At 47.7% G+C, this 23039-nt stretch overlaps 40 non-coding genes across 40 annotated transcripts; 15 read left to right on the top strand and 25 right to left on the bottom strand.

The window, feature by feature from the left end:
• Positions 1-218: 218 nt before the first annotated feature.
• Positions 219-334, bottom strand: LOC137042137 (U5 spliceosomal RNA). The gene has a single exon (XR_010898253.1). It is a non-coding gene; the product is annotated as a U5 spliceosomal RNA (small nuclear RNA).
• An 803-nt stretch (positions 335-1137) lies between these two features.
• On the bottom strand, positions 1138-1253 carry LOC137042136 (U5 spliceosomal RNA). Its single transcript, XR_010898252.1, has one exon. It is a non-coding gene; the product is annotated as a U5 spliceosomal RNA (small nuclear RNA).
• Positions 1254-1704: 451 nt separating this feature from the next.
• On the top strand, positions 1705-1776 carry trnad-guc (transfer RNA aspartic acid (anticodon GUC)). Its single transcript has one exon. It is a non-coding gene; the product is annotated as a tRNA-Asp (tRNA).
• Positions 1777-2057: 281 nt separating this feature from the next.
• LOC137042135 (U5 spliceosomal RNA) lies at positions 2058-2173 on the bottom strand. The gene has a single exon (XR_010898251.1). It is a non-coding gene; the product is annotated as a U5 spliceosomal RNA (small nuclear RNA).
• Positions 2174-2624: 451 nt separating this feature from the next.
• On the top strand, positions 2625-2696 carry trnad-guc (transfer RNA aspartic acid (anticodon GUC)). Its single transcript has one exon. It is a non-coding gene; the product is annotated as a tRNA-Asp (tRNA).
• Positions 2697-2977: 281 nt separating this feature from the next.
• On the bottom strand, positions 2978-3093 carry LOC137042134 (U5 spliceosomal RNA). Its single transcript, XR_010898250.1, has one exon. It is a non-coding gene; the product is annotated as a U5 spliceosomal RNA (small nuclear RNA).
• An 801-nt stretch (positions 3094-3894) lies between these two features.
• On the bottom strand, positions 3895-4010 carry LOC137042133 (U5 spliceosomal RNA). Its single transcript, XR_010898249.1, has one exon. It is a non-coding gene; the product is annotated as a U5 spliceosomal RNA (small nuclear RNA).
• An 804-nt stretch (positions 4011-4814) lies between these two features.
• Positions 4815-4930, bottom strand: LOC137042254 (U5 spliceosomal RNA). The gene has a single exon (XR_010898364.1). It is a non-coding gene; the product is annotated as a U5 spliceosomal RNA (small nuclear RNA).
• An 803-nt stretch (positions 4931-5733) lies between these two features.
• On the bottom strand, positions 5734-5849 carry LOC137042132 (U5 spliceosomal RNA). Its single transcript, XR_010898248.1, has one exon. It is a non-coding gene; the product is annotated as a U5 spliceosomal RNA (small nuclear RNA).
• A 452-nt stretch (positions 5850-6301) lies between these two features.
• trnad-guc (transfer RNA aspartic acid (anticodon GUC)) lies at positions 6302-6373 on the top strand. Its single transcript has one exon. It is a non-coding gene; the product is annotated as a tRNA-Asp (tRNA).
• A 281-nt stretch (positions 6374-6654) lies between these two features.
• On the bottom strand, positions 6655-6770 carry LOC137042131 (U5 spliceosomal RNA). The gene has a single exon (XR_010898247.1). It is a non-coding gene; the product is annotated as a U5 spliceosomal RNA (small nuclear RNA).
• An 803-nt stretch (positions 6771-7573) lies between these two features.
• Positions 7574-7689, bottom strand: LOC137042130 (U5 spliceosomal RNA). The gene has a single exon (XR_010898246.1). It is a non-coding gene; the product is annotated as a U5 spliceosomal RNA (small nuclear RNA).
• Positions 7690-8140: 451 nt separating this feature from the next.
• Positions 8141-8212, top strand: trnad-guc (transfer RNA aspartic acid (anticodon GUC)). Its single transcript has one exon. It is a non-coding gene; the product is annotated as a tRNA-Asp (tRNA).
• Positions 8213-8493: 281 nt separating this feature from the next.
• LOC137042129 (U5 spliceosomal RNA) lies at positions 8494-8609 on the bottom strand. The gene has a single exon (XR_010898245.1). It is a non-coding gene; the product is annotated as a U5 spliceosomal RNA (small nuclear RNA).
• A 451-nt stretch (positions 8610-9060) lies between these two features.
• trnad-guc (transfer RNA aspartic acid (anticodon GUC)) lies at positions 9061-9132 on the top strand. Its single transcript has one exon. It is a non-coding gene; the product is annotated as a tRNA-Asp (tRNA).
• A 281-nt stretch (positions 9133-9413) lies between these two features.
• LOC137042128 (U5 spliceosomal RNA) lies at positions 9414-9529 on the bottom strand. The gene has a single exon (XR_010898244.1). It is a non-coding gene; the product is annotated as a U5 spliceosomal RNA (small nuclear RNA).
• Positions 9530-9980: 451 nt separating this feature from the next.
• trnad-guc (transfer RNA aspartic acid (anticodon GUC)) lies at positions 9981-10052 on the top strand. Its single transcript has one exon. It is a non-coding gene; the product is annotated as a tRNA-Asp (tRNA).
• A 281-nt stretch (positions 10053-10333) lies between these two features.
• On the bottom strand, positions 10334-10449 carry LOC137042127 (U5 spliceosomal RNA). The gene has a single exon (XR_010898243.1). It is a non-coding gene; the product is annotated as a U5 spliceosomal RNA (small nuclear RNA).
• Positions 10450-11250: 801 nt separating this feature from the next.
• Positions 11251-11366, bottom strand: LOC137042126 (U5 spliceosomal RNA). Its single transcript, XR_010898242.1, has one exon. It is a non-coding gene; the product is annotated as a U5 spliceosomal RNA (small nuclear RNA).
• Positions 11367-12170: 804 nt separating this feature from the next.
• Positions 12171-12286, bottom strand: LOC137042253 (U5 spliceosomal RNA). The gene has a single exon (XR_010898363.1). It is a non-coding gene; the product is annotated as a U5 spliceosomal RNA (small nuclear RNA).
• Positions 12287-13089: 803 nt separating this feature from the next.
• LOC137042270 (U5 spliceosomal RNA) lies at positions 13090-13205 on the bottom strand. The gene has a single exon (XR_010898378.1). It is a non-coding gene; the product is annotated as a U5 spliceosomal RNA (small nuclear RNA).
• A 451-nt stretch (positions 13206-13656) lies between these two features.
• On the top strand, positions 13657-13728 carry trnad-guc (transfer RNA aspartic acid (anticodon GUC)). Its single transcript has one exon. It is a non-coding gene; the product is annotated as a tRNA-Asp (tRNA).
• A 281-nt stretch (positions 13729-14009) lies between these two features.
• LOC137042102 (U5 spliceosomal RNA) lies at positions 14010-14125 on the bottom strand. The gene has a single exon (XR_010898221.1). It is a non-coding gene; the product is annotated as a U5 spliceosomal RNA (small nuclear RNA).
• Positions 14126-14575: 450 nt separating this feature from the next.
• On the top strand, positions 14576-14647 carry trnad-guc (transfer RNA aspartic acid (anticodon GUC)). The gene has a single exon. It is a non-coding gene; the product is annotated as a tRNA-Asp (tRNA).
• Positions 14648-14928: 281 nt separating this feature from the next.
• Positions 14929-15044, bottom strand: LOC137042269 (U5 spliceosomal RNA). Its single transcript, XR_010898377.1, has one exon. It is a non-coding gene; the product is annotated as a U5 spliceosomal RNA (small nuclear RNA).
• An 804-nt stretch (positions 15045-15848) lies between these two features.
• LOC137042125 (U5 spliceosomal RNA) lies at positions 15849-15964 on the bottom strand. Its single transcript, XR_010898241.1, has one exon. It is a non-coding gene; the product is annotated as a U5 spliceosomal RNA (small nuclear RNA).
• A 451-nt stretch (positions 15965-16415) lies between these two features.
• Positions 16416-16487, top strand: trnad-guc (transfer RNA aspartic acid (anticodon GUC)). The gene has a single exon. It is a non-coding gene; the product is annotated as a tRNA-Asp (tRNA).
• Positions 16488-16768: 281 nt separating this feature from the next.
• Positions 16769-16884, bottom strand: LOC137042124 (U5 spliceosomal RNA). Its single transcript, XR_010898240.1, has one exon. It is a non-coding gene; the product is annotated as a U5 spliceosomal RNA (small nuclear RNA).
• Positions 16885-17335: 451 nt separating this feature from the next.
• On the top strand, positions 17336-17407 carry trnad-guc (transfer RNA aspartic acid (anticodon GUC)). Its single transcript has one exon. It is a non-coding gene; the product is annotated as a tRNA-Asp (tRNA).
• A 281-nt stretch (positions 17408-17688) lies between these two features.
• On the bottom strand, positions 17689-17804 carry LOC137042252 (U5 spliceosomal RNA). Its single transcript, XR_010898362.1, has one exon. It is a non-coding gene; the product is annotated as a U5 spliceosomal RNA (small nuclear RNA).
• An 804-nt stretch (positions 17805-18608) lies between these two features.
• On the bottom strand, positions 18609-18724 carry LOC137042259 (U5 spliceosomal RNA). The gene has a single exon (XR_010898368.1). It is a non-coding gene; the product is annotated as a U5 spliceosomal RNA (small nuclear RNA).
• A 451-nt stretch (positions 18725-19175) lies between these two features.
• On the top strand, positions 19176-19247 carry trnad-guc (transfer RNA aspartic acid (anticodon GUC)). Its single transcript has one exon. It is a non-coding gene; the product is annotated as a tRNA-Asp (tRNA).
• Positions 19248-19528: 281 nt separating this feature from the next.
• Positions 19529-19644, bottom strand: LOC137042214 (U5 spliceosomal RNA). The gene has a single exon (XR_010898326.1). It is a non-coding gene; the product is annotated as a U5 spliceosomal RNA (small nuclear RNA).
• Positions 19645-20095: 451 nt separating this feature from the next.
• Positions 20096-20167, top strand: trnad-guc (transfer RNA aspartic acid (anticodon GUC)). Its single transcript has one exon. It is a non-coding gene; the product is annotated as a tRNA-Asp (tRNA).
• Positions 20168-20448: 281 nt separating this feature from the next.
• Positions 20449-20564, bottom strand: LOC137042258 (U5 spliceosomal RNA). Its single transcript, XR_010898367.1, has one exon. It is a non-coding gene; the product is annotated as a U5 spliceosomal RNA (small nuclear RNA).
• Positions 20565-21015: 451 nt separating this feature from the next.
• On the top strand, positions 21016-21087 carry trnad-guc (transfer RNA aspartic acid (anticodon GUC)). Its single transcript has one exon. It is a non-coding gene; the product is annotated as a tRNA-Asp (tRNA).
• A 281-nt stretch (positions 21088-21368) lies between these two features.
• LOC137042123 (U5 spliceosomal RNA) lies at positions 21369-21484 on the bottom strand. Its single transcript, XR_010898239.1, has one exon. It is a non-coding gene; the product is annotated as a U5 spliceosomal RNA (small nuclear RNA).
• Positions 21485-21935: 451 nt separating this feature from the next.
• trnad-guc (transfer RNA aspartic acid (anticodon GUC)) lies at positions 21936-22007 on the top strand. Its single transcript has one exon. It is a non-coding gene; the product is annotated as a tRNA-Asp (tRNA).
• Positions 22008-22288: 281 nt separating this feature from the next.
• On the bottom strand, positions 22289-22404 carry LOC137042122 (U5 spliceosomal RNA). Its single transcript, XR_010898238.1, has one exon. It is a non-coding gene; the product is annotated as a U5 spliceosomal RNA (small nuclear RNA).
• A 451-nt stretch (positions 22405-22855) lies between these two features.
• trnad-guc (transfer RNA aspartic acid (anticodon GUC)) lies at positions 22856-22927 on the top strand. The gene has a single exon. It is a non-coding gene; the product is annotated as a tRNA-Asp (tRNA).
• Positions 22928-23039: the final 112 nt, after the last annotated feature.

Raw genomic sequence — 23039 nt, 5'->3', positions numbered from 1 at the left:
CAAGACTCGCCTGATGATGATCAGCTGACTGCGCAATGGGCTTGTAAAAGGTGTTTTTATGCATATTTGGCCTGGGTTTGTGTTGCATTTCCACTGTTCTGACCAGCAGGGGCCACCAGCGCGTGGCACCTCAAAGCAGTGATTCGTTCGGCCAAGCGTTCTGTTCAGTTGACCCCAAAGATTCCAATAAAATGCTCTGTTTTTGAACAAATACATGTGGCTCTGCTGTGAGCAGAGCATCCAAAAATAGCAAAAACTCGCAAATGTTCCCCTCCACGGAAATCTTTAGTAAAAGGCGAAAGATTTATGCGTGAATGAAGAGAAACTCGAGTTGTACCCCTGAGAGGTTGGGCCAATGGGCTCCCACCAACATGCCACAATGCTCAGCAAGGGTAACGTCTGGTGCTGGATCCTGCCACCCTGCTTTTTTCTTTTTTAAATCATCGAGCCATTTCCATTGGAAGGAGTAAATGTAATAAGAATCCGCCCCATCACCAGATGACCGCAAACCCTGCCTAAGACGATGTCACTGAGGCCGATAGTACGTTGAAGACCAATGGTAGTATTCGCACGAGATTTTTTTATGAACTTCCTAAAAGCGAAATGAAAAACCCTTCATCTCCTTCCATTGCGGGTTGATTCCTCCACAGGACAGGGTAAGCTCCTCTCCTGACCCCTTGGCCAAAATAAAAGGGTTAAATAATGACTCCCATAATGGAAAGCATACCCAGTAGTTAGCGACTTCTCAACGGTTGCGCATGCAAAACAGTGTCTGCAAGACTCAGTCCTCGTTAGTATAGTGGACAGTATCTCCGCCTGTCACGCGGAGACCGGGGTTCGATTCCCCGACGGGGAGGTTTCTTCTTTATGACGGCCAAACACCTTGCATAAGCTCAGGCTTTACAGTCAACCCGCCGTTCAAGACTCGCCTGATGATGATCAGCTGACTGCGCAATGGGCTTGTAAAACGTGTTTTTATGCATATTTGGCCTGGGTTTGTGTTGCATTTCCACTGTTCTGACCAGCAGGGGCCACCAGCGCGTGGCACCTCAAAGCAGTGATTCGTTCGGCCAAGCGTTCTGTTCAGTTGACCCCAAAGATTCCAATAAAATGCTCTGTTTTTGAACAAATACATGTGGCTCTGCTGTGAGCAGAGCATCCAAAAATAGCAAAAACTCGCAAATGTTCCCCTCCACGGAAATCTTTAGTAAAAGGCGAAAGATTTATGCGTGAATGAAGAGAAACTCGAGTTGTACACCTGAGATGTTGGGCCAATGGGCTCCCACCAACATGCCACAATGCTCAGCAAGGGTAACGTCTGGTGCTGGATCCTGCCACCCTGCTTTTTTCTGTTTTAAATCATCGAGCCATTTCCATTGGAAGGAGCAAATGTAATAAGAATCCGCCCCATCACCAGATGACCGCAAACCCTGCCTAAGACGATGTCACTGAGGCCGATAGTACGTTGAAGACCAATGGTAGTATTCGCACGAGATTTTTTTATGAACTTCCTGGAAGCGAAATGAAAAACCCTTCATCTCCTTCCATTGCGGGTTGATTCCTCCACAGGACAGGGTAAGCTCCTCTCCTGCCCCCTTGGCCAAAATAAAAGGGTTAAATAATGACTCCCATAATGGAAAGCATACCCAGTAGTTAGCGACTTCTCAACGGTTGCGCATGCAAAACAGTGTCTGCAAGACTCAGTCCTCGTTAGTATAGTGGACAGTATCTCCGCCTGTCACGCGGAAGACCGGGGTTCGATTCCCCGACGGGGAGGTTTCTTCTTTATGACGGCAAAACACCTTGCATAATCTCAGGCTTTACAGTCAACCCGCCGTTCAAGACTCGCCTGATGATGATCAGCTGACTGCGCAATGGGCTTGTAAAAGGTGTTTTTATGCATATTTGGCCTGGGTTTGTGTTGCATTTCCACTGTTCTGACCAGCAGGGGCCACCAGCGCGTGGCACCTCAAAGCAGTGATTCGTTCGGCCAAGCGTTCGGTTCAGTTGACCCCAAAGATTCCAATAAAATGCTCTGTTTTTGAACAAATACATGTGGCTCTGCTGTGAGCAGAGCATCCAAAAATAGCAAAAACTCGCAAATGTTCCCCTCCACGGAAATCTTTAGTAAAAGGCGAAAGATTTATGCGTGAATGAAGAGAAACTCGAGTTGTACCCCTGAGATGTTGGGCCAATGGGCTCCCACCAACATGCCACAATGCTCAGCAAGGGTAACGTCTGGTGCTGGATCCTGCCACCCTGCTTTTTTCTTTTTTAAATCATCGAGCCATTTCCATTGGAAGGAGCAAATGTAATAAGAATCCACCCCATCACCAGATGACCGCAAACCCTGCCTAAGACGATGTCACTGAGGCCGATAGTACGTTGAAGACCAATGGTAGTATTCGCACAAGATTTTTTTATGAACTTCCTGGAAGCGAAATGAAAAACCCTTCATCTCCTTCCATTGCGGGTTGATTCCTCCACAGGACAGGGTAAGCTCCTCTCCTGCCCCCTTGGCCAAAATAAAAGGGTTAAATAATGACTCCCATAATGGAAAGCATACCCAGTAGTTAGCGACTTCTCAACGGTTGCGCATGCAAAACAGTGTCTGCAAGACTCAGTCCTCGTTAGTATAGTGGACAGTATCTCCGCCTGTCACGCGGAAGACCGGGGTTCGATTCCCCGACGGGGAGGTTTCTTCTTTATGACGGCCAAACACCTTGCATAAGCTCAGGCTTTACAGTCAACCCGCCGTTCAAGACTCGCCTGATGATGATCAGCTGACTGCGCAATGGGCTTGTAAAAGGTGTTTTTATGCATATTTGGCCTGGGTTTGTGTTGCATTTCCACTGTTCTGACCAGCAGGGGCCACCAGCGCGTGGCACCTCAAAGCAGTGATTCGTTCGGCCAAGCGTTCGGTTCAGTTGACCCCAAAGATTCCAATAAAATGCTCTGTTTTTGAACAAATACATGTGGCTCTGCTGTGAGCAGAGCATCCAAAAATAGCAAAAACTCGCAAATGTTCCCCTCCACGGAAATCTTTAGTAAAAGGCGAAAGATTTATGCGTGAATGAAGAGAAACTCGAGTTGTACCCCTGAGATGTTGGGCCAATGGGCTCCCACCAACATGCCACAATGCTCAGCAAGGGTAACGTCTGGTGCTGGATCCTGCCACCCTGCTTTTTTCTTTTTTAAATCATCGAGCCATTTCCATTGGAAGGAGCAAATGTAATAAGAATCCACCCCATCACCAGATGACCGCAAACCCTGCCTAAGACGATGTCACTGAGGCCGATAGTACGTTGAAGACCAATGGTAGTATTCGCACAAGATTTTTTTATGAACTTCCTGGAAGCGAAATGAAAAACCCTTCATCTCCTTCCATTGCGGGTTGATTCCTCCACAGGACAGGGTAAGCTCCTCTCCTGCCCCCTTGGCCAAAATAAAAGGGTTAAATAATGACTCCCATAATGGAAAGCATACCCAGTAGTTAGCGACTTCTCAACGGTTGCGCATGCAAAACAGTGTCTGCAAGACTCAGTCCTCGTTAGTATAGTGGACAGTATCTCCGCCTGTCGCGGAAGACCGGGGTTCGATTCCCCGACGGAAGGTTTCTTCTTTATGACGGCCAAACACCTTGCATAAGCTCAGGCTTTACAGTCAACCCGCCGTTCAAGACTCGCCTGATGATGATCAGCTGACTGCGCAATGGGCTTGTAAAAGGTGTTTTTATGCATATTTGGCCTGGGTTTGTGTTGCATTTCCACTGTTCTGACCAGCAGGGGCCACCAGCGCGTGGCACTTCAAAGCAGTGATTCGTTCGGCCAAGCGTTCAGTTCAGTTGACCCCAACGCTTCCAAAAAAATGCTCTGTTTTTGAACAAATACACGTGGCTCTGCTGTGAGCAGAGCATCCAAAAATAGCAAAAACTCGCAAATGTTCCCCTCCACGGAAATCTTTAGTAAAAGGCGAAAGATTTATGCGTGAATGAAGAGAAACTCGAGTTGTACCCCTGAGATGTTGGGCCAATGGGCTCCCACCAACATGCCACAATGCTCAGCAAGGGTAACGTCTGGTGCTGGATCCTGCCACCCTGCTTTTTTCTTTTTTAAATCATCGAGCCATTTCCATTGGAAGGAGCAAATGTAATAAGAATCCGCCCCATCACCAGATGACCGCAAACCCTGCCTAAGACGATGTCACTGAGGCCGATAGTACGTTGAAGACCAATGGTAGTATTCGCACAAGATTTTTTTATGAACTTCCTGGAAGCGAAATGAAAAACCCTTCATCTCCTTCCATTGCGGGTTGATTCCTCCACAGGACAGGGTAAGCTCCTCTCCTGCCCCCTTGGCCAAAATAAAAGGGTTAAATAATGACTCCCATAATGGAAAGCATACCCAGTAGTTAGCGACTTCTCAACGGTTGCGCATGCAAAACAGTGTCTGCAAGACTCAGTCCTCGTTAGTATAGTGGACAGTATCTCCGCCTGTCACGTGGAAGACCGGGGTTCGATTCCCCGACGGGGAGGTTTCTTCTTTATGACGGCCAAACACCTTGCATAAGCTCAGGCTTTACAGTCAACCCGCCGTTCAAGACTCGCCTGATGATGATCAGCTGACTGCGCAATGGGCTTGTAAAAGGTGTTTTTATGCATATTTGGCCTGGGTTTGTGTTGCATTTCCACTGTTCTGACCAGCAGGGGACACCAGCGCGTGGCACCTCAAAGCAGTGATTCGTTCGGCCAAGCGTTCGGTTCAGTTGACCCCAAAGATTCCAATAAAATGCTCTGTTTTTGAACAAATACATGTGGCTCTGCTGTGAGCAGAGCATCCAAAAGTAGCAAAAACTCGCAAATGTTCCCCTCCACGGAAATCTTTAGTAAAAGGCGAAAGATTTATGCGTGAATGAAGAGAAACTCGAGTTGTACCCCTGAGATGTTGGGCCAGTGGGCTCCCACCAACATGCCACAATGCTCAGCAAGGGTAACGTCTGGTGCTGGATCCTGCCACCCTGCTTTTTTCTTTTTTAAATCATCGAGCATTTCCATTGGAAGGAGCAAATGTAATAAGAATCCGCCCCATCACCAGATAACCGCAAACCCTGCCTAAGACGATGTCACTGAGGCCGATAGTACGTTGAAGACCAATGGTAGTATTCGCACGAGATTTTTTTATGAACTTCCTGGAAGCGAAATGAAAAACCCTTCATCTCCTTCCATTGCGGGTTGATTCCTCCACAGGACAGGGTAAGCTCCTCTCCTGCCCCCTTGGCCAAAATAAAAGGGTTAAATAATGACTCCCATAATGGAAAGCATACCCAGTATTTAGCGACTTCTCAAAGGTTGCGCATGCAAAACAGTGTCTGCAAGACTCAGTCCTCGTTAGTATAGTGGACAGTATCTCCGCCTGTCACGCGTTAGACCGGGGTTCGATTCCCCGACGGGGAGGTTTCTTCTTTATGACGGCCAAACACCTTGCATAAGCTCAGGCTTTACAGTCAACCCGCCGTTCAAGACTCGCCTGATGATGATCAGCTGACTGCGCAATGGGCTTGTAAAAGGTGTTTTTATGCATATTTGGCCTGGGTTTGTGTTGCATTTCCACTGTTCTGACCAGCAGGGGCCACCAGCGCGTGGCACCTCAAAGCAGTGATTCGTTCGGCCAAGCGTTCTGTTCAGTTGACCCCAAAGATTCCAATAAAATGCTCTGTTTTTGAACAAATACATGTGGCTCTGCTGTGAGCAGAGCATCCAAAAATAGCAAAAACTCGCAAATGTTCCCCTCCACGGAAATCTTTAGTAAAAGGCGAAAGATTTATGCGTGAATGAAGAGAAACTCGAGTTGTACCCCTGAGATGTTGGGCCAATGGGCTCCCACCAACATGCCACAATGCTCAGCAAGGGTAACGTCTGGTGCTGGATCCTGCCACCCTGCTTTTTTCTTTTTTAAATCATCGAGCCATTTCCATTGGAAGGAGCAAATGTAATAAGAATCCGCCCCATCACCAGATGACCGCAAACCATGCCTAAGACGATGTCACTGAGGCCGATAGTACGTTGAAGACCAATGGTAGTATTCGCACAAGATTTTTTTATGAACTTCCTGGAAGCGAAATGAAAAACCCTTCATCTCCTTCCATTGCGGGTTGATTCCTCCACAGGACAGGGTAAGCTCCTCTCCTGCCCCCTTGGCCAAAATAAAAGGGTTAAATAATGACTCCCATAATGAAAAAGCATACCCAGTATTTAGCGACTTCTCAACGGTTGCGCATGCAAAACAGTGTCTGCAAGACTCAGTCCTCGTTAGTATAGTGGACAGTATCTCCGCCTGTCACGCGGAAGACCGGGGTTCGATTCCCCGACGGGGAGGTTTCTTCTTTATGACGGCCAAACACCTTGCATAAGCTCAGGCTTTACAGTCAACCCGCCGTTCAAGACTCGCCTGATGATGATCAGCTGACTGCGCAATGGGCTTGTAAAAGGTGTTTTTATGCATATTTGGCCTGGGTTTGTGTTGCATTTCCACTGTTCTGACCAGCAGGGGCCACCAGCGCGTGGCACCTCAAAGCAGTGATTCGTTCGGCCAAGCGTTCTGTTCAGTTGACCCCAAAGATTCCAATAAAATGCTCTGTTTTTGAACAAATACATGTGGCTCTGCTGTGAGCAGAGCATCCAAAAATAGCAAAAACTCGCAAATGTTCCCCTCCACGGAAATCTTTAGTAAAAGGCGAAAGATTTATGCGTGAATGAAGAGAAACTCGAGTTGTACCCCTGAGATGTTGGGCCAATGGGCTCCCACCAACATGCCACAATGCTCAGCAAGGGTAACGTCTGGTGCTGGATCCTGCCACCCTGCTTTTTTCTTTTTTAAATCATCGAGCCATTTCCATTGGAAGGAGTAAATGTAATAAGAATCCGCCCCATCACCAGATGACCGCAAACCCTGCCTAAGACGATGTCACTGAGGCCGATAGTACGTTGAAGACCAATGGTAGTATTCGCACGAGATTTTTTTATGAACTTCCTAAAAGCGAAATGAAAAACCCTTCATCTCCTTCCATTGCGGGTTGATTCCTCCACAGGACAGGGTAAGCTCCTCTCCTGCCCCCTTGGCCAAAATAAAAGGGTTAAATAATGACTCCCATAATGGAAAGCATACCCAGTAGTTAGCGACTTCTCAACGGTTGCGCATGCAAAACAGTGTCTGCAAGACTCAGTCCTCGTTAGTATAGTGGACAGTATCTCCGCCTGTCACGCGGAGACCGGGGTTCGATTCCCCGACGGGGAGGTTTCTTCTTTATGACGGCCAAACACTTTGCATAAGCTCAGGCTTTACAGTCAACCCGCCGTTCAAGACTCGCCTGATGATGATCAGCTGACTGCGCAATGGGCTTGTAAAACGTGTTTTTATGCATATTTGGCCTGGGTTTGTGTTGCATTTCCACTGTTCTGACCAGCAGGGGCCACCAGCGCGTGGCACCTCAGAGCAGTGATTCGTTCGGCCAAGCGTTCTGTTCAGTTGACCCCAAAGATTCCAATAAAATGCTCTGTTTTTGAACAAATACATGTGGCTCTGCTGTGAGCAGAGCATCCAAAAATAGCAAAAACTCGCAAATGTTCCCCTCCACGGAAATCTTTAGTAAAAGGCGAAAGATTTATGCGTGAATGAAGAGAAACTCGAGTTGTACACCTGAGATGTTGGGCCAATGGGCTCCCACCAACATGCCACAATGCTCAGCAAGGGTAACGTCTGGTGCTGGATCCTGCCACCCTGCTTTTTTCTGTTTTAAATCATCGAGCCATTTCCATTGGAAGGAGCAAATGTAATAAGAATCCGCCCCATCACCAGATGACCGCAAACCCTGCCTAAGACGATGTCACTGAGGCCGATAGTACGTTGAAGACCAATGGTAGTATTCGCACGAGATTTTTTTATGAACTTCCTGGAAGCGAAATGAAAAACCCTTCATCTCCTTCCATTGCGGGTTGATTCCTCCACAGGACAGGGTAAGCTCCTCTCCTGCCCCCTTGGCCAAAATAAAAGGGTTAAATAATGACTCCCATAATGGAAAGCATACCCAGTAGTTAGCGACTTCTCAACGGTTGCGCATGCAAAACAGTGTCTGCAAGACTCAGTCCTCGTTAGTATAGTGGACAGTATCTCCGCCTGTCACGCGGAAGACCGGGGTTCGATTCCCCGACGGGGAGGTTTCTTCTTTATGACGGCAAAACACCTTGCATAATCTCAGGCTTTACAGTCAACCCGCCGTTCAAGACTCGCCTGATGATGATCAGCTGACTGCGCAATGGGCTTGTAAAAGGTGTTTTTATGCATATTTGGCCTGGGTTTGTGTTGCATTTCCACTGTTCTGACCAGCAGGGGCCACCAGCGCGTGGCACCTCAAAGCAGTGATTCGTTCGGCCAAGCGTTCGGTTCAGTTGACCCCAAAGATTCCAATAAAATGCTCTGTTTTTGAACAAATACATGTGGCTCTGCTGTGAGCAGAGCATCCAAAAATAGCAAAAACTCGCAAATGTTCCCCTCCACGGAAATCTTTAGTAAAAGGCGAAAGATTTATGCGTGAATGAAGAGAAACTCGAGTTGTACCCCTGAGATGTTGGGCCAATGGGCTCCCACCAACATGCCACAATGCTCAGCAAGGGTAACGTCTGGTGCTGGATCCTGCCACCCTGCTTTTTTCTTTTTTAAATCATCGAGCCATTTCCATTGGAAGGAGCAAATGTAATAAGAATCCGCCCCATCACCAGATGACCGCAAACCCTGCCTAAGACGATGTCACTGAGGCCGATAGTACGTTGAAGACCAATGGTAGTATTCGCACAAGATTTTTTTATGAACTTCCTGGAAGCGAAATGAAAAACCCTTCATCTCCTTCCATTGCGGGTTGATTCCTCCACAGGACAGGGTAAGCTCCTCTCCTGCCCCCTTGGCCAAAATAAAAGGGTTAAATAATGACTCCCATAATGGAAAGCATACCCAGTAGTTAGCGACTTCTCAACGGTTGCGCATGCAAAACAGTGTCTGCAAGACTCAGTCCTCGTTAGTATAGTGGACAGTATCTCCGCCTGTCACGCGGAAGACCGGGGTTCGATTCCCCGACGGGGAGGTTTCTTCTTTATGACGGCCAAACACCTTGCATAAGCTCAGGCTTTACAGTCAACCCGCCGTTCAAGACTCGCCTGATGATGATCAGCTGACTGCGCAATGGGCTTGTAAAAGGTGTTTTTATGCATATTTGGCCTGGGTTTGTGTTGCATTTCCACTGTTCTGACCAGCAGGGGCCACCAGCGCGTGGCACCTCAGAGCAGTGATTCGTTCGGCCAAGCGTTCTGTTCAGTTGACCCCAAAGATTCCAATAAAATGCTCTGTTTTTGAACAAATACATGTGGCTCTGCTGTGAGCAGAGCATCCAAAAATAGCAAAAACTCGCAAATGTTCCCCTCCACGGAAATCTTTAGTAAAAGGCGAAAGATTTATGCGTGAATGAAGAGAAACTCGAGTTGTACACCTGAGATGTTGGGCCAATGGGCTCCCACCAACATGCCACAATGCTCAGCAAGGGTAACGTCTGGTGCTGGATCCTGCCACCCTGCTTTTTTCTTTTTTAAATCATCGAGCCATTTCCATTGGAAGGAGCAAATGTAATAAGAATCCGCCCCATCACCAGATGACCGCAAACCCTGCCTAAGACGATGTCACTGAGGCCGATAGTACGTTGAAGACCAATGGTAGTATTAGCACGAGATTTTTTTATGAACTTCCTGGAAGCGAAATGAAAAACCCTTCATCTCCTTCCATTGCGGGTTGATTCCTCCACAGGACAGGGTAAGCTCCTCTCCTGCCCCCTTGGCCAAAATAAAAGGGTTAAATAATGACTCCCATAATGGAAAGCATACCCAGTAGTTAGCGACTTCTCAACGGTTGCGCATGCAAAACAGTGTCTGCAAGACTCAGTCCTCGTTAGTATAGTGGACAGTATCTCCGCCTGTCACGCGGAAGACCGGGGTTCGATTCCCCGACGGGGAGGTTTCTTCTTTATGACGGCAAAACACCTTGCATAAGCTCAGGCTTTACAGTCAACCCGCCGTTCAAGACTCGCCTGATGATGATCAGCTGACTGCGCAATGGGCTTGTAAAAGGTGTTTTTATGCATATTTGGCCTGGGTTTGTGTTGCATTTCCACTGTTCTGACCAGCAGGGGCCACCAGCGCGTGGCACCTCAAAGCAGTGATTCGTTCGGCCAAGCGTTCGGTTCAGTTGACCCCAAAGATTCCAATAAAATGCTCTGTTTTTGAACAAATACATGTGGCTCTGCTGTGAGCAGAGCATCCAAAAATAGCAAAAACTCGCAAATGTTCCCCTCCACGGAAATCTTTAGTAAAAGGCGAAAGATTTATGCGTGAATGAAGAGAAACTCGAGTTGTACCCCTGAGATGTTGGGCCAATGGGCTCCCACCAACATGCCACAATGCTCAGCAAGGGTAACGTCTGGTGCTGGATCCTGCCACCCTGCTTTTTTCTTTTTTAAATCATCGAGCCATTTCCATTGGAAGGAGCAAATGTAATAAGAATCCACCCCATCACCAGATGACCGCAAACCCTGCCTAAGACGATGTCACTGAGGCCGATAGTACGTTGAAGACCAATGGTAGTATTCGCACAAGATTTTTTTATGAACTTCCTGGAAGCGAAATGAAAAACCCTTCATCTCCTTCCATTGCGGGTTGATTCCTCCACAGGACAGGGTAAGCTCCTCTCCTGCCCCCTTGGCCAAAATAAAAGGGTTAAATAATGACTCCCATAATGGAAAGCATACCCAGTAGTTAGCGACTTCTCAACGGTTGCGCATGCAAAACAGTGTCTGCAAGACTCAGTCCTCGTTAGTATAGTGGACAGTATCTCCGCCTGTCGCGGAAGACCGGGGTTCGATTCCCCGACGGAAGGTTTCTTCTTTATGACGGCCAAACACCTTGCATAAGCTCAGGCTTTACAGTCAACCCGCCGTTCAAGACTCGCCTGATGATGATCAGCTGACTGCGCAATGGGCTTGTAAAAGGTGTTTTTATGCATATTTGGCCTGGGTTTGTGTTGCATTTCCACTGTTCTGACCAGCAGGGGCCACCAGCGCGTGGCACTTCAAAGCAGTGATTCGTTCGGCCAAGCGTTCAGTTCAGTTGACCCCAACGCTTCCAAAAAAATGCTCTGTTTTTGAACAAATACACGTGGCTCTGCTGTGAGCAGAGCATCCAAAAATAGCAAAAACTCGCAAATGTTCCCCTCCACGGAAATCTTTAGTAAAAGGCGAAAGATTTATGCGTGAATGAAGAGAAACTCGAGTTGTACCCCTGAGATGTTGGGCCAATGGGCTCCCACCAACATGCCACAATGCTCAGCAAGGGTAACGTCTGGTGCTGGATCCTGCCACCCTGCTTTTTTCTTTTTTAAATCATCGAGCCATTTCCATTGGAAGGAGCAAATGTAATAAGAATCCGCCCCATCACCAGATGACCGCAAACCCTGCCTAAGACGATGTCACTGAGGCCGATAGTACGTTGAAGACCAATGGTAGTATTCGCACAAGATTTTTTTATGAACTTCCTGGAAGCGAAATGAAAAACCCTTCATCTCCTTCCATTGCGGGTTGATTCCTCCACAGGACAGGGTAAGCTCCTCTCCTGCCCCCTTGGCCAAAATAAAAGGGTTAAATAATGACTCCCATAATGGAAAGCATACCCAGTAGTTAGCGACTTCTCAACGGTTGCGCATGCAAAACAGTGTCTGCAAGACTCAGTCCTCGTTAGTATAGTGGACAGTATCTCCGCCTGTCACGTGGAAGACCGGGGTTCGATTCCCCGACGGGGAGGTTTCTTCTTTATGACGGCCAAACACCTTGCATAAGCTCAGGCTTTACAGTCAACCCGCCGTTCAAGACTCGCCTGATGATGATCAGCTGACTGCGCAATGGGCTTGTAAAAGGTGTTTTTATGCATATTTGGCCTGGGTTTGTGTTGCATTTCCACTGTTCTGACCAGCAGGGGACACCAGCGCGTGGCACCTCAAAGCAGTGATTCGTTCGGCCAAGCGTTCGGTTCAGTTGACCCCAAAGATTCCAATAAAATGCTCTGTTTTTGAACAAATACATGTGGCTCTGCTGTGAGCAGAGCATCCAAAAGTAGCAAAAACTCGCAAATGTTCCCCTCCACGGAAATCTTTAGTAAAAGGCGAAAGATTTATGCGTGAATGAAGAGAAACTCGAGTTGTACCCCTGAGATGTTGGGCCAGTGGGCTCCCACCAACATGCCACAATGCTCAGCAAGGGTAACGTCTGGTGCTGGATCCTGCCACCCTGCTTTTTTCTTTTTTAAATCATCGAGCATTTCCATTGGAAGGAGCAAATGTAATAAGAATCCGCCCCATCACCAGATAACCGCAAACCCTGCCTAAGACGATGTCACTGAGGCCGATAGTACGTTGAAGACCAATGGTAGTATTCGCACGAGATTTTTTTATGAACTTCCTGGAAGCGAAATGAAAAACCCTTCATCTCCTTCCATTGCGGGTTGATTCCTCCACAGGACAGGGTAAGCTCCTCTCCTGCCCCCTTGGCCAAAATAAAAGGGTTAAATAATGACTCCCATAATGGAAAGCATACCCAGTATTTAGCGACTTCTCAAAGGTTGCGCATGCAAAACAGTGTCTGCAAGACTCAGTCCTCGTTAGTATAGTGGACAGTATCTCCGCCTGTCACGCGTTAGACCGGGGTTCGATTCCCCGACGGGGAGGTTTCTTCTTTATGACGGCCAAACACCTTGCATAAGCTCAGGCTTTACAGTCAACCCGCCGTTCAAGACTCGCCTGATGATGATCAGCTGACTGCGCAATGGGCTTGTAAAAGGTGTTTTTATGCATATTTGGCCTGGGTTTGTGTTGCATTTCCACTGTTCTGACCAGCAGGGGCCACCAGCACGTGGCACCTCAAAGCAGTGATTCGTTCGGCCAAGCGTTCGGTTCAGTTGACCCCAAAGATTCCAATAAAATGCTCTGTTTTTGAACAAATACATGTGGCTCTGCTGTGAGCAGAGCATCCAAAAGTAGCAAAAACTCGCAAATGTGCCCCTCCACGGAAATCTTTAGTAAAAGACGAAAGATTTATGCGTGAATGAAGAGAAACTCGAGTTGTACCCCTGAGATGTTGGGCCAATGGGCTCCCACCAACATGCCACAATGCTCAGCAAGGGTAACGTCTGGTGCTGGATCCTGCCACCCTGCTTTTTTCTTTTTTAAATCATCGAGCCATTTCCATTGGAAGGAGCAAATGTAATAAGAATCCGCCCCATCACCAGATGACCGCAAACCCTGCCTAAGACGATGTCACTGAGGCCGATAGTACGTTGAAGACCAATGGTAGTATTCGCACGAGATTTTTTTATGAACTTCCTGGAAGCGAAATGAAAAACCCTTCATCTCCTTCCATTGCGGGTTGATTCCTCCACAGGACAGGGTAAGCTCCTCTCCTGCCCCCTTGGCCAAAATAAAAGGGTTAAATAATGACTCCCATAATGGAAAGCATACCCAGTAGTTAGCGACTTCTCAACGGTTGCGCATGCAAAACAGTGTCTGCAAGACTCAGTCCTCGTTAGTATAGTGGACAGTATCTCCGCCTGTCACGCGGAAGACCGGGGTTCGATTCCCCGACGGGGAGGTTTCTTCTTTATGACGGCCAAACACCTTGCATAAGCTCAGGCTTTACAGTCAACCCGCCGTTCAAGACTCGCCTGATGATGATCAGCTGACTGCGCAATGGGCTTGTAAAAGGTGTTTTTATGCATATTTGGCCTGGGTTTGTGTTGCATTTCCACTGTTCTGACCAGCAGGGGCCACCAGCGCGTGGCACCTCAAAGCAGTGATTCGTTCGGCCAAGCGTTCGGTTCAGTTGACCCCAAAGATTCCAATAAAATGCTCTGTTTTTGAACAAATACATGTAGCTCTGCTGTGAGCAGAGCATCCAAAAATAGCAAAAACTCGCAAATGTTCCCCTCCACGGAAATCTTTAGTAAAAGGCGAAAGATTTATGCGTGAATGAAGAGAAACTCGAGTTGTACCCCTGAGATGTTGGGCCAATGGGCTCCCACCAACATGCCACAATGCTCAGCAAGGGTAACGTCTGGTGCTGGATCCTGCCACCCTGCTTTTTCTTTTTTAAATCATCGAGCCATTTCCATTGGAAGGAGCAAATGTAATAAGAATCCGCCCCATCACCAGATGACCGCAAACCCTGCCTAAGATGATGTCACTGAGGCCGATAGTACGTTGAAGACCAATGGTAGTATTCGCACGAGATTTTTTTATGAACTTCCTGGAAGCGAAATGAAAAACCCTTCATCTCCTTCCATTGCGGGTTGATTCCTCCACAGGACAGGGTAAGCTCCTCTCCTGCCCCCTTGGCCAAAATAAAAGGGTTAAATAATGACTCCCATAATGGAAAGCATACCCAGTAGTTAGCGACTTCTCAACGGTTGCGCATGCAAAACAGTGACTGCAAGACTCAGTCCTCGTTAGTATAGTGGACAGTATCTCCGCCTGTCACGCGGAAGACCGGGGTTCGATTCCCCGACGGGGAGGTTTCTTCTTTATGACGGCCAAACACCTTGCATAAGCTCAGGCTTTACAGTCAACCCGCCGTTCAAGACTCGCCTGATGATGATCAGCTGACTGCGCAATGGGCTTGTAAAAGGTGTTTTTATGCATATTTGGCCTGGGTTTGTGTTGCATTTCCACTGTTCTGACCAGCAGGGGCCACCAGCACGTGGCACCTCAAAGCAGTGATTCGTTCGGCCAAGCGTTCGGTTCAGTTGACCCCAAAGATTCCAATAAAATCCTCTGTTTTTGAACAAATACATGTGGCTCTGCTGTGAGCAGAGCATCCAAAAGTAGCAAAAACTCGCAAATGTGCCCCTCCACGGAAATCTTTAGTAAAAGACGAAAGATTTATGCGTGAATGAAGAGAAACTCGAGTTGTACCCTTGAGATGTTGGGCCAATGGGCTCCCACCAACATGCCACAATGCTCAGCAAGGGTAACGTCTGGTGCTGGATCCTGCCACCCTGCTTTTTTCTTTTTTAAATCATCGAGCCATTTCCATTGGAAGGAGCAAATGTAAAAAGAATCCGCCCCATCACCAGATGACCGCAAACCCTGCCTAAGACGATGTCACTGAGGCCGATAGTACGTTGAAGACCAATGGTAGTATTCGCACGAGATTTTTTTATGAACTTCCTGGAAGCGAAATGAAAAACCCTTCATCTCCTTCCATTGCGGGTTGATTCCTCCACAGGACAGGGTAAGCTCCTCTCCTGCCCCCTTGGCCAAAATAAAAGGGTTAAATAATGACTCCCATAATGGAAAGCATACCCAGTAGTTAGCGACTTCTCAACGGTTGCGCATGCAAAACAGTGTCTGCAAGACTCAGTCCTCGTTAGTATAGTGGACAGTATCTCCGCCTGTCTCGCGGAAGACCGGGGTTCGATTCCCCGACGGGGAGGTTTCTTCTTTATGACGGCAAAACACCTTGCATAAGCTCAGGCTTTACAGTCAACCCGCCGTTCAAGACTCGCCTGATGATGATCAGCTGACTGCGCAATGGGCTTGTAAAAGGTGTTTTTATGCATATTTGGCCTGGGTTTGTGTTGCATTTCCACTGTTCTGACCAGCAGGGGCAACCAGCGCGTGGCACCTCAAAGCAGTGATTCGTTCGGCCAAGCGTTCGGTTCAGTTGACCCCAAAGATTCCAATAAAATGCTCTGTTTTTGAACAAATACATGTGGCTCTGCTGTGAGCAGAGCATCCAAAAATAGCAAAAACTCGCAAATGTTCCCCTCCACGGAAATCTTTAGTAAAAGGCGAAAGATTTATGCGTGAATGAAGAGAAACTCGAGTTGTACCCCTGAGATGTTGGGCCAATGGGCTCGCACCAACATGCCACAATGCTCAGCAAGGGTAACGTCTGGTGCTGGATCCTGCCACCCTGCTTTTTTCTTTTTTAAATCATCGAGCCATTTCCATTGGAAGGAGCAAATGTAATAAGAATCCGCCCCATCACCAGATGACCGCAAACCCTGCCTAAGACGATGTCACTGAGGCCGATAGTACGTTGAAGACCAATGGTAGTATTCGCACGAGATTTTTTTATGAACTTCCTAAAAGCGAAATGAAAAACCCTTCATCTCCTTCCATTGCGGGTTGATTCCTCCACAGGACAGGGTAAGCTCCTCTCCTGCCCCCTTGGCCAAAATAAAAGGGTTAAATAATGACTCCCATAATGGAAAGCATACCCAGTAGTTAGCGACTTCTCAACGGTTGCGCATGCAAAACAGTGTCTGCAAGACTCAGTCCTCGTTAGTATAGTGGACAGTATCTCCGCCTGTCACGCGGAAGACCGGGGTTCGATTCCCCGACGGGGAGGTTTCTTCTTTATGACGGCCAAACACCTTGCATAAGCTCAGGCTTTACAGTCAACCCGCCGTTCAAGACTCGCCTGATGATGATCAGCTGACTGCGCAATGGGCTTGTAAAAGGTGTTTTTATGCATATTTGGCCTGGGTTTGTGTTGCATTTCCACTGTTCTGACCAGCAGGGGCCACCAGCGCGTGGCACTTCAAAGCAGTGATTCGTTCGGCCAAGCGTTCTGTTCAGTTGACCCCAAAGATTCCAATAAAATGCTCTGTTTTTGAACAAATACATGTGGCTCTGCTGTGAGCAGAGCATCCAAAAATAGCAAAAACTCGCAAATGTTCCCCTCCACGGAAATCTTTAGTAAAAGGCGAAAGATTTATGCGTGAATGAAGAGAAACTCGAGTTGTACCCCTGAGATGTTGGGCCAATGGGCTCGCACCAACATGCCACAATGCTCAGCAAGGGTAACGTCTGGTGCTGGATCCTGCCACCCTGCTTTTTTCTTTTTTAAATCATCGAGCCATTTCCATTGGAAGGAGCAAATGTAATAAGAATCCGCCCCATCACCAGATGACCGCAAACCCTGCCTAAGACGATGTCACTGAGGCCAATAGTACGTTGAAGACCAATGGTAGTATTCGCACGAGATTTTTTTATGAACTTCCTGGAAGCGAAATGAAAAACCCTTCATCTCCTTCCATTGCGGGTTGATTCCTCCACAGGACAGGGTAAGCTCCTCTCCTGCCCCCTTGGCCAAAATAAAAGGGTTAAATAATGACTCCCATAATGGAAAGCATACCCAGTATTTAGCGACTTCTCAACGGTTGCGCATGCAAAACAATGTCTGCAAGACTCAGTCCTCGTTAGTATAGTGGACAGTATCTCCGCCTGTCACGCGGAAGACCGGGGTTCGATTCCCCGACGGGGAGGTTTCTTTTTTATGACGGCCAAACACCTTGCATAAGCTCAGGCTTTACAGTCAACCCGCCATTCAAGACTCGCCTGATGATGATCAGCTGACTGCGCAATGGGCTTGTAAAAGGTGTTTTTATGCATATTTGGCCTGGGTTTGTGTTGCATTTCCACTGTTCTGACCAGCAGGGGCCACCAGCGCGTGGCACCTCAAAGCAGTGATTCGTTCGGCCAAGCGTTCGGTTCAGTTGACCCCAAAGATTCCAATAAAATGCTCTGTTTTTGAACAAATACATGTGGCTCTGCTGTGAGCAGAGCACCCAAAAATAGCAAAAACTCCCAAATGTTCCCCTCCATGGAAATCTTTAGTAAAAGGCGAAAGATTTATGCGTGAATGAAGAGAAACTCGAGTTGTACCCCTGAGATGTTGGGCCAATGGGCTCGCACCAACATGCCACAATGCTCAGCAAGGGTAACGTCTGGTGCTGGATCCTGCCACCCTGCTTTTTTCTTTTTTAAATCATCGAGCCATTTCCATTGGAAGGAGCAAATGTAATAAGAATCCGCCCCATCACCAGATGACCGCAAACCCTGCCTAAGACGATGTCACTGAGGCCGATAGTACGTTGAAGACCAATGGTAGTATTCGCACAAGATTTTTTTATGAACTTCCTGGAAGCGAAATGAAAAACCCTTCATCTCCTTCCATTGCGGGTTGATTCCTCCACAGGACAGGGTAAGCTCCTCTCCTGCCCCCTTGGCCAAAATAAAAGGGTTAAATAATGACTCCCATAATGGAAAGCATACCCAGTATTTAGCGACTTCTCAACGGTTGCGCATGCAAAACAGTGTCTGCAAGACTCAGTCCTCGTTAGTATAGTGGACAGTATCTCCGCCTGTCACGCGGAAGACCGGGGTTCAATTCCCCGACGGGGAGGTTTCTTCTTTATGACGGCCAAACACCTTGCATAAGCTCAGGCTTTACAGTCAACCCGCCGTTCAAGACTCGCCTGATGATGATCAGCTGACTGCGCAATGGGCTTGTAAAAGGTGTTTTTATGCATATTTGGCCTGGGTTTGTGTTGCATTTCCACTGTTCTGACCAGCAGGGGCAACCAGCGCTTGGCACCTCAAAGCAGTGATTCGTTCGGCCAAGCGTTCTGTTCAGTTGACCCCAAAGATTCCAATAAAATGCTCTGTTTTTGAACAAATACATGTGGCTCTGCTGTGATTAGAGCATCCAAAAATAGCAAAAACTCGCAAATGTTCCCCTCCACGGAAATCTTTAGTAAAAGGCGAAAGATTTATGCGTGAATGAAGAGAAACTCAAGTTGTACCCCTGAGATGTTGGGCCAATGGGCTCCCACCAACATGCCACAATGCTCAGCAAGGGTAACGTCTGGTGCTGGATCCTGCCACCCTGCTTTTTTCTTTTTTAAATCATCGAGCCATTTCCATTGGAAGGAGCAAATGTAATAAGAATCCGCCCCATCACCAGATGACCGCAAACCCTGCCTAAGACGATGTCACTGAGGCCGATAGTACGTTGAAGACCAATGGTAGTATTCGCACGAGATTTTTTTATGAACTTCCTAAAAGCGAAATGAAAAACCCTTCATCTCCTTCCATTGCGGGTTGATTCCTCCACAGGACAGGGTAAGCTCCTCTCCTGCCCCCTTGGCCAAAATAAAAGGGTTAAATAATGACTCCCATAATGGAAAGCATACCCAGTAGTTAGCGACTTCTCAACGGTTGCGCATGCAAAACAGTGTCTGCAAGACTCAGTCCTCGTTAGTATAGTGGACAGTATCTCCGCCTGTCACGCGGAAGACCGGGGTTCGATTCCCCGACGGGGAGGTTTCTTCTTTATGACGGCCAAACACCTTGCATAAGCTCAGGCTTTACAGTCAACCCGCCGTTCAAGACTCGCCTGATGATGATCAGCTGACTGCGCAATGGGCTTGTAAAAGGTGTTTTTATGCATATTTGGCCTGGGTTTGTGTTGCATTTCCACTGTTCTGACCAGCAGGGGCCACCAGCGCGTGGCACCTCAGAGCAGTGATTCGTTCGGCCAAGCGTTCTGTTCAGTTGACCCCAAAGATTCCAATAAAATGCTCTGTTTTTGAACAAATACATGTGGCTCTGCTGTGAGCAGAGCATCCAAAAATAGCAAAAACTCGCAAATGTTCCCCTCCACGGAAATCTTTAGTAAAAGGCGAAAGATTTATGCGTGAGTGAAGAGAAACTCGAGTTGTACACCTGAGATGTTGGGCCAATGGGCTCCCACCAACATGCCACAATGCTCAGCAAGGGTAACGTCTGGTGCTGGATCCTGCCACCCTGCTTTTTTCTTTTTTAAATCATCGAGCCATTTCCATTGGAAGGAGCAAATGTAATAAGAATCCGCCCCATCACCAGATGACCGCAAACCCTGCCTAAGACGATGTCACTGAGGCCGATAGTACGTTGAAGACCAATGGTAGTATTCGCACGAGATTTTTTTATGAACTTCCTGGAAGCGAAATGAAAAACCCTTCATCTCCTTCCATTGCGGGTTGATTCCTCCACAGGACAGGGTAAGCTCCTCTCCTGCCCCCTTGGCCAAAATAAAAGGGTTAAATAATGACTCCCATAATGGAAAGCATACCCAGTAGTTAGCGACTTCTCAACGGTTGCGCATGCAAAACAGTGTCTGCAAGACTCAGTCCTCGTTAGTATAGTGGACAGTATCTCCGCCTGTCACGCGGAAGACCGGGGTTCGATTCCCCGACGGGGAGGTTTCTTCTTTATGACGGCCAAACACCTTGCATAAGCTCAGGCTTTACAGTCAACCCGCCGTTCAAGACTCGCCTGATGATGATCAGCTGACTGCGCAATGGGCTTGTAAAAGGTGTTTTTATGCATATTTGGCCTGGGTTTGTGTTGCATTTCCACTGTTCTGACCAGCAGGGGCAACCAGCGCTTGGCACCTCAAAGCAGTGATTCGTTCGGCCAAGCGTTCTGTTCAGTTGACCCCAAAGATTCCAATAAAATGCTCTGTTTTTGAACAAATACATGTGGCTCTGCTGTGATTAGAGCATCCAAAAATAGCAAAAACTCGCAAATGTTCCCCTCCACGGAAATCTTTAGTAAAAGGCGAAAGATTTATGCGTGAATGAAGAGAAACTCAAGTTGTACCCCTGAGATGTTGGGCCAATGGGCTCCCACCAACATGCCACAATGCTCAGCAAGGGTAACGTCTGGTGCTGGATCCTGCCACCCTGCTTTTTTCTTTTTTAAATCATCGAGCCATTTCCATTGGAAGGAGCAAATGTAATAAGAATCCGCCCCATCACCAGATGACCGCAAACCCTGCCTAAGACGATGTCACTGAGGCCGATAGTACGTTGAAGACCAATGGTAGTATTCGCACGAGATTTTTTTATGAACTTCCTAAAAGCGAAATGAAAAACCCTTCATCTCCTTCCATTGCGGGTTGATTCCTCCACAGGACAGGGTAAGCTCCTCTCCTGCCCCCTTGGCCAAAATAAAAGGGTTAAATAATGACTCCCATAATGGAAAGCATACCCAGTAGTTAGCGACTTCTCAACGGTTGCGCATGCAAAACAGTGTCTGCAAGACTCAGTCCTCGTTAGTATAGTGGACAGTATCTCCGCCTGTCACGCGGAAGACCGGGGTTCGATTCCCCGACGGGGAGGTTTCTTCTTTATGACGGCCAAACACCTTGCATAAGCTCAGGCTTTACAGTCAACCCGCCGTTCAAGACTCGCCTGATGATGATCAGCTGACTGCGCAATGGGCTTGTAAAAGGTGTTTTTATGCATATTTGGCCTGGGTTTGTGTTGCATTTCCACTGTTCTGACCAGCAGGGGCCACCAGCGCGTGGCACCTCAGAGCAGTGATTCGTTCGGCCAAGCGTTCTGTTCAGTTGACCCCAAAGATTCCAATAAAATGCTCTGTTTTTGAACAAATACATGTGGCTCTGCTGTGAGCAGAGCATCCAAAAATAGCAAAAACTCGCAAATGTTCCCCTCCACGGAAATCTTTAGTAAAAGGCGAAAGATTTATGCGTGAATGAAGAGAAACTCGAGTTGTACACCTGAGATGTTGGGCCAATGGGCTCCCACCAACATGCCACAATGCTCAGCAAGGGTAACGTCTGGTGCTGGATCCTGCCACCCTGCTTTTTTCTTTTTTAAATCATCGAGCCATTTCCATTGGAAGGAGCAAATGTAATAAGAATCCGCCCCATCACCAGATGACCGCAAACCCTGCCTAAGACGATGTCACTGAGGCCGATAGTACGTTGAAGACCAATGGTAGTATTCGCACGAGATTTTTTTATGAACTTCCTGGAAGCGAAATGAAAAACCCTTCATCTCCTTCCATTGCGGGTTGATTCCTCCACAGGACAGGGTAAGCTCCTCTCCTGCCCCCTTGGCCAAAATAAAAGGGTTAAATAATGACTCCCATAATGGAAAGCATACCCAGTAGTTAGCGACTTCTCAACGGTTGCGCATGCAAAACAGTGTCTGCAAGACTCAGTCCTCGTTAGTATAGTGGACAGTATCTCCGCCTGTCACGCGGAAGACCGGGGTTCGATTCCCCGACGGGGAGGTTTCTTCTTTATGACGGCCAAACACCTTGCATAAGCTCAGGCTTTACAGTCAACCCGCCGTTCAAGACTCGCCTGATGATGATCAGCTGACTGCGCAATGGGCTTGTAAAAGGTGTTTTTATGCATATTTGGCCTGGGTTTGTGTTGCATTTCCACTGTTCTGACCAGCAGGGGCCACCAGCGCGTGGCACCTCAAAGCAGTGATTCGTTCGGCCAAGCGTTCGGTTCAGTTGACCCCAACGCTTCCAAAAAAATGCTCTGTTTTTGAACAAATACACGTGGCTCTGCTGTGAGCAGAGCATCCAAAAATAGCAAAAACTCGCAAATGTTCCCCTCCACGGAAATCTTTAGTAAAAGGCGAAAGATTTATGCGTGAATGAAGAGAAACTCGAGTTGTACCCTTGAGATGTTGGGCCAATGGGCTCCCACCAACATGCCACAATGCTCAGCAAGGGTAACGTCTGGTGCTGGATCCTGCCACCCTGCTTTTTTCTTTTTTAAATCATCGAGCCATTTCCATTGGAAGGAGCAAATGTAATAAGAATCCGCCCCATCACCAGATGACCGCAAACCCTGCCTAAGACGATGTCACTGAGGCCGATAGTACGTTGAAGACCAATGGTAGTATTCGCACAAGATTTTTTTATGAACTTCCTGGAAGCGAAATGAAAAACCCTTCATCTCCTTCCATTGCGGGTTGATTCCTCCACAGGACAGGGTAAGCTCCTCTCCTGCCCCCTTGGCCAAAATAAAAGGGTTAAATAATGACTCCCATAATGGAAAGCATACCCAGTAGTTAGCGACTTCTCAACGGTTGCGCATGCAAAACAGTGTCTGCAAGACTCAGTCCTCGTTAGTATAGTGGACAGTATCTCCGCCTGTCACGCGGAAGACCGGGGTTCGATTCCCCGACGGGGAGGTTTCTTCTTTATGACGGCCAAACACCTTGCATAAGCTCAGGCTTTACAGTCAACCCGCCGTTCAAGACTCGCCTGATGATGATCAGCTGACTGCGCAATGGGCTTGTAAAA

Source organism: Pseudorasbora parva, chromosome 15 (assembly GCF_024679245.1).
Source record: "Pseudorasbora parva isolate DD20220531a chromosome 15, ASM2467924v1, whole genome shotgun sequence".
Taxonomy (NCBI): Eukaryota; Metazoa; Chordata; class Actinopteri; order Cypriniformes; family Gobionidae; genus Pseudorasbora; species Pseudorasbora parva.
The sequence above is the reverse complement of the archived record's forward strand: the minus strand, read 5'-3'. Positions and strand labels throughout refer to the sequence as shown.